We start from the raw sequence: 7,496 nt of genomic DNA, 5'->3' as shown, positions 1-7,496 counted from the left end.
CGTCGCTATCCGATGAGATGATGCATATGGCCGTTGGTCGGTCCACTTCACGAGCCTTGTGGTTAGCCATCGAGCAGGAACTTGGATCGGCGACACGGTCTCGTGCCTTGCGGCTGCTTGGCGAGTTGCAAGCGCTAACTCAGGGGGAGTCTTCTGTCTCAGATTATCTCGGTCGGGCACGGATGCTTGTCGAGGACTTAGCGCTTGCCGGGCGTCCGATCACGCTTGATGATCAAAATATATATGTTTTTCGCGGGTTGCGGCCGGAGCTTCGTCCCCTCGTTGCACCCTTGACGCGTGGCTCTCCGGTGACGTTGTCCGAGCTTTCGGACTACCTTACCTCTCAGGAGTGGATTTGTGCGGCTGGCGGTGGTGGAGTTGGTTCGCCGGCAGTGTTGGCCGTGAACCGTGGCCGTGGTGGCGGTCGCGGGTATGGCGGGCAGAATCGCAGTGGCTCGGGCGGTGGCGGCTCGGGCAGTGGAGGCTCGGGTCGCGGTGGTGGCCGGGGTCGGTCTGATGTGCGGTGTCAGATTTGTGATAAACAGGGCCATTCTGCGTTAAATTGCTATCGCAGGTATTCTGAGTCCCCTGGTCCTCAGGTTCACATGGCTTAATCCATGTACTCACAGGCCGTGCGTCATCCAGAGTGGCGTGAGGCCATGGATGTGGAGTTTAATGCTTTGCTACAGAACCATACATGGCGTCTTGTGCCTTATACTCCAGGTATGAATGTTGTGGGGTGTAAGTGGGTATTTCGGGTCAAGCGAAATGCGGATGGATCTGTTGAACGTCACAAGGCCCGGCTGGTGGCTAAGGGTTTTAATCAGGTAGCCGGGAAAGACTTTTTTGAGACGTTCAGTCCGGTTGTCAAGCCTACCACGGTTCGGCTTTTACTTTCCTTGGCTTACTCTCGTGGTTGGTCCATCAGGCAGCTGGATGTTCACAACGCATTTCTGAATGGTTCGCTAGCTGAGACAGTATACATGTGTCAGCCGCCTGGCTACGAGGACAAGACGAAACCGGATCATGTGTGCTTTCTGCAACGGTCTCTGTATGGTTTGAAGCAGGCCCCTCGTGCTTGGTTCACTCGGTTGCACGATTTTCTTTGCTCGGTTGGCTTTGTTCCTTCTAAAACTGGCGTGTCATTATTTATCTATTCTGATGGTGCTGTGCAGTTGTATTTTTTGGTGTATGTTGATGACATTCTGGTCATGGGCTCGGACTCGCAGCCGGTCTCGGGAATTGTGGCCAAGCTGGCTGCGGAGTTCAAGATTCGGGATATGGGGGCTCCATCGTTCTTTCTCGGTATTGAGACTGTGCCGCTCTCGGATGGTGTTCTCCTCTCTCAGAGGCGTTATATTCAGGACATTCTTAAGCGTGCCGGCATGGTGGATTGCAAGCCGGTCTCGACCCCGGTTTCAGTGGTTCGGTCTGATGATGCTGACACCACTCCTTATGCTGATCCCACTCACTATCGCAGCATTGCAGGTGCCCTGCAGTACCTGACTGTGACTCGCCCTGATTTATCTTTTGCAGTTAATAGGCTCTGTCAGCACATGCAGTCTCCTACCACGGCTGATTGGAGTCTGATGAAGCGGGTATTACGGTATGTTAAGGGCACTCTTGGTCTTGGACTCAGTATTCGCAGGTCTGATGAAGCGGGTATTACGGTATGTTAAGGGCACTCTTGGTCTTCTGCTGTTCATGCTTTTTCTGACTCGGATTGGGCTGGCAATCCGGATGATAGAAAATCAACCAGTGGCTTTGCGGTCTACGTGGGCACCAATCTGGTTTCCTGGTCATGCAGGAAGCAGCGCACGGTGGCGCGTTCGTCTACTGATGAATACAAGGCTTTAGCTGATATCTCGGCTGAGGTTACGTGGCTCGTTTCACTACTTAAAGAGATTGGTTTTCCGCCGGCTTATGCGCCAACTCTGTGGTGTGACAACTTGGGTGCCACCTACTTGTGTTCGAACCCAATTTTTCATGCCTGAACGAAGCATGTGGAGATTGATTATCACTTCGTTCGCGACAAGGTTGCCAAGAAGGAGATTCAGGTTCATTTTATTTCTACGAAGGATCAACTAGCAGACGTTTTCACCAAGGCTCTTCCGTCTACTCGGTTTTCTTTTCTACGGGACAAACTCAATGTTGCAGCTGCTCCGTCTTGAGTTTGAGGGGGAGTATTAGGACTCTTATATTAGTAGTTCGTTAGGACTCTTTATCTACTCTCTATATTATTACTTGTACAGACTCAGTTACGATTGATATTCAATAATCAAATCCTCATCATACCCTCTAATTAACACAATCAGCTAACAGCAAACAGCTATCAGCTAACAGCCATTTTACCAAATAGGGCCATTATGTTTCTCATCCTGATTTCATAAATGTGTTTTTATAACTATGATTTACAGGTTGGCTCGCAGTTAGAACAACATTATCAATTGGGGATATTAGGGGACAATGTAAAAGTGATTAGAAAAAAGAACGTTGGAGGGGAGAGAAAAAAAAAAAAAGAAAAAAAGAAAGAAAAAATTGAATTTAAAAATAAAAATAATAAACCATTGGCTTGTGTCCCTTTTTTTTTTTTTCCCTGCCATTCTCCTCACACTTGCAGATCAATTCTTCTCCACATTTGTTATTAAATCCACCCAAGTGAAATAATCTGACATTATCCCCCATTTCTTCCCTTGATGTGGATGCTCTTATTATATAAATGTGCATGTTGAAAAAAGTCTACATTATTACTCTAGCTGGTAAAGCGTTTCAAAAAGTTAAAAGAGTCTATGTTTTTTTATAGCTAACCGGCCCAAACCAATAACGGGGCGTTTGGTTGGAAGGAGAAAATTACGTGGGAAAAGAATTGCAATTCTATGGGGGATGAATTACTGGGAATAAAGTAGGAATTTGAATTCCAGTGTTTGGTTTACAGGAATAAAATTACTGGAAATTTCAATTCCAATGTTTGCTATACATGGGAATTGAAAGGGAATAAGTAGTATAAAATCCAAAATGTCCATTGTTGTTGTTAGATATCAATTTTAGGTTAAAAAAAGAAAGGGTAATTTTGTCTCATCATTATCTTTTTTTCTTCCTAAAATCCATAGAATTAAAATCCCAAGGGGGACATGGAATTTTAATTCCATGAAAATGAGGGAATTGCAATTCCATGGAATTACAATTTCTTCTAACCAAACTAAGAAATTTAATGGCCTTTAGAATTAAGTGGGAATGAAATTTAAATTCTCTTCATCCAAACGCCCTGTAAAGTTAATAGGCAGCTCTTAGCCTCCTACCCAAATTAACTGTACCAACTCAATCGAATGGGATTGTTCTGTGTTTTTATAACTAGTTATGCGCAAATATTAATCATCAATATAATTTAAATGTATGTTTAATTGGTGAAAATGCCACTTCGCGAAAAGAGGACCAAAAACTGCCTCCTCATAAAAAAAAAAAAAAATAGAAAGCTAATAATGTTCATGTCAGCAATATCAACAATTGAGGTCCATTTTTTTATTTTTCATTTCTCTATCTTTCTATTTTTCTAAAAAATAATAATTCATTTATCCAATTACTAAACGCACATGTGTTCCGGTTCCAAACTAATAATTAGCATTTAAACTTTTCACTCAACTCAATGCGTGCGCACATACACAAACATATATATAAATTTAGGGTGTATTTAGTTCGTACATGAGAATTAGAATCGGAATGGAATCAAATACTTGTTAATTGTAATGAGTTTTGGTGAAAGTATTTTACATTTTTGGTGGTAGAGTTGAATTGGAATAATTACTAATATTGATGTTTGGTTATGTATGACTGTACTCTATAATGGGAATAAAGGTTTAAAAAAAAATTATTAAGACAAGTAATCCTAATATAATGACACCCAAAGGACCAATATGAACAAAAAAAAAATCTAAAAGCAATAATCCAAACTTAAAAATAAAATTATCAATAAGATTGAATGATACCCGTTTTAATTAGAGAATGTTGTTTTTAATTGAAAAGGTAATCAAATTTCATAGTTGTATTTCAAAAAGTTGTCAATCAAGCATTAACTATGATTCTGATTCTTATTCCTGGTGTGGAAACCCATAAACCAAACACACCCTTACTGTCAATGGGACAAATATAAACAAATTTTAGAAACCCAAACTCTAAGGTGATCTGGCCCAACCCAGTGCAATTGGAGCGTTATGTTGTGCAACCGTGTGCACCATGCAAGGTGCACACACAATTGAATCAATAATTTATATATTATAGATTCATAACTTCTATACTATATATATTCATAATTTCTATACTATAAATTCATAATTTAAATACTGTAAATTTATAATTTCTAAACGGTAGATTCATAATTTCTATACTATAGATTCATAATTTCTATACTGTAGATTCATAATTTCTAAACTGTATAGTTATCAAATTATGAACATATAGTTCAGTGATTTGTGAATACAGAGTTCAACAATTGGGAATATGAACATTGAAAATTATGAACATACAGTTTTGTAATTGTGAATATAGAGTTCAATAATTATGAATTTATAGTATAAAAATTATGAATCTATAGTATAGAAATTATGGATCTATAGTATATAAATTATGGATCCAATTCCGTGTGCACCATGCATGGTGCATACGGTTGCACAACATAATTTGCCAGTGCAATCCTTATACCATGGACCAAGGTTCACAATGCACTATAAATCCTTAGCTTGTACATGTGTATGTTTTTATGTTGTGAGTTTTTGTATTTGTGTTATGAAATTCTGTACCCTAAAACAAATTAGTAATTGTCTCTTATGTTATGAATTTCGTGTCTTATTTTGTGAAACTTTGTGTGTATGAACTCAAATTTTGTACTTAAATTAAATTTGAAAAATAAGTAAGTATATAACATGTGTTATGAAATTATATATCTGTGTCATACATGTAATAGAGCCTGGCTTGTTTTAGGCAGTCTCTTGAGTTGGGGCAATTCAGAGCGCAAATTATGCTGTGCAATCGAATGCACCTTGCAAGGTGCATACGGTTGCAAAACGGCGCCGTTTTGGTTAAAAAAATGCGCGTCCCACTTAAAGAAGAAATCAGGTTCGATTCCCGGTAATAGCATTTTTATATATCCAGAAATTCATAACTATATATCCACAGTGAATAAATGAAGTAAAAATTCACAATGAATGAATGAATGAAGTAAAAATCCACAATGAATGAACTAAATATCCACAATGATTGAACTAAATATCCACAATGAATGAACTAAATATCCATAAATTCATAACTATATATCCATAAATTCATAACTATATATCCACAGTGAATGAACTAAATATCCATAAATTCATAACTATATATCCACAAATTTATAACTATATATCCAGAAATTCATAACTATATATCCACAATAATGCTATTGCCGAGAATCGAACCTGAATTTTTTTTTTTAAAGTGGGACACGCATTTTTAGTTAAAACGATATCGTTTTGCATCGTATGCACCATGGGCATGGTACATTCGGTTGCACAGCATAACTATTGAATTCAGATCGGCCCAACCTAATATTGCCATTTGATATACTTTCTTCAGTGGAATCCAAGAACGGGAGCAGCCCAAAAGACAAAAAAAAGTACTGATAGCTGAGGTAATAATGTATTTTCTCAACTATGAAATCAAGGATTTTAGAGGATCAAACATTTATCTCCACTGCTTGTTTTTTAAGGAGTAATTAATTCTCATGTTATTCAAGACTTCAACTGTTGCATCCTTCTACACTGCGAGTGTATTTGCATTAATATATTATATTATATGCTTACAGTTAACCGATTATAATATGTTAACTACAGACACATAATGACATTTAATATATTATGACACATAATTTTTAAACTAAGTTCTACACTACAAGGTAGACCTATGGGTGTAAATTAAATGAGTCGAATAGTTTGTGAGCGGCTCGGTCAAAATTCAGCTCGATCTCGAGCCAGCTCGTTTCGTAATCGAGTCGAGCTCGAACTTTAATTTTCAAACTTGAATTCGAGCCAATCCAAACTCAAATTCGACTCGACTCGTTTACATCCCTAGGTGGACCTGGTCCATCATATAACAATTGCACTTTTAGACATCATCAGATTCTCAAACTTCATGGAAACTATCCACTCCGCAAGGATTGGGGGAGGGGCCCAAAACAATATGGTTTGGATAAGGCCCAGTAAGAAGATATATGTTCACTATTAGATCTTTCTATAGACATTATTCCAAATGGCTAAACCCCAACCCTAAGGGTCCCCCACACCCCGGCCCGACATAGTATTTGGGAGGATGTAAATCATGGTAATTCAACTGAACATGAACCATAGAGGCTAGACAGGTACTCACTGCGCACGTGCAACTATTGTTGGTGTGTATTTTACATGGAAGCAGATTTGAACTCCGGGCAGGGCTGCCATGTAAAAGTTTTTATTTTTTGCCTGGTATTACTGGTAAGCATCTATATATGGCAGCAATTATATTCTCACGGGGAGAAGTTGAGCAAGATCATTCATGTCAATTTGCCCTTTAATATGACATTTTTCACTTGTCATACAAAAAGCTTTTGGTGTTGCAGGATTGCAAACCAGGCTTAAAAGCTAAAAAAAAAAGAACTTATCATCATTTGCCTTTTCTAATCCAAATGCGTTTGTTTGGGTCAAGGGTTGAATTCTAAAAAATGAGCGAAAAAATTTACATTATTCTAGTAGATTGACATCATTTTTGAGAGCTACGGGAGAATGTTCATGGAGGATGGAGGAGGAAAATTTTTCCATATCTACCAGGAGCAAAACTTTGTGGGTGATGCATGCTATGGCATCTTCCTGGGTGTAGAAGCCATGTCTGCTATGACCAACCTAGTGCTGGTAGTCAACGTTGTATTTTGAATTAACTTTTGTTAGCCTTCTAGTTTGGATGCCCCCACTCTCTTCCCCCAAAAAAGATTGTATGCAATAATATTTGATACAACACTTAATGTGCCTCCTTGCAATACTTTTTTTGAGGAAAAAAATATTTAATTTTTGATCATATGGTATAGCTAGATAAAATCAGCTTTATATAACGGCGTGGGCATACTTGAAAATATAAATAGTATTATATTATGAAAAAAATTACAGTACTGTGAATTAAGATACAACCTGGTTTTTTTAAAAGAAACTACAACTTACAAAATATTCAATTCAATTTTACAAATCATTATAAAAAAATTTTTCATTCAATTCTATCTTTTTACTAACAACATTTGAAATAGATTACACAACACTATATAAGTCCCAAAAGGAGTAAGTAAAATATACGAAGTTCTAAAAATTACGAATTTGATTCTTGCTAAAATTTTGATGGACAAGATTTCCCTAAGACTCCAAAAAAGTCAACTATTTTGACAGAATAAAACTGATTGAACGGTGTGACCTTAAAAGATCAGAGCAATACGATAACAAGCGTAGACC

The sequence above is a fragment of the Ipomoea nil genome, unplaced genomic scaffold, assembly GCF_001879475.1.
Source record: "Ipomoea nil cultivar Tokyo-kokei standard unplaced genomic scaffold, Asagao_1.1 scaffold2926, whole genome shotgun sequence".
NCBI classification, from domain to species: Eukaryota; Viridiplantae; Streptophyta; class Magnoliopsida; order Solanales; family Convolvulaceae; genus Ipomoea; species Ipomoea nil.
This window is presented reverse-complemented; position numbering follows the sequence as displayed.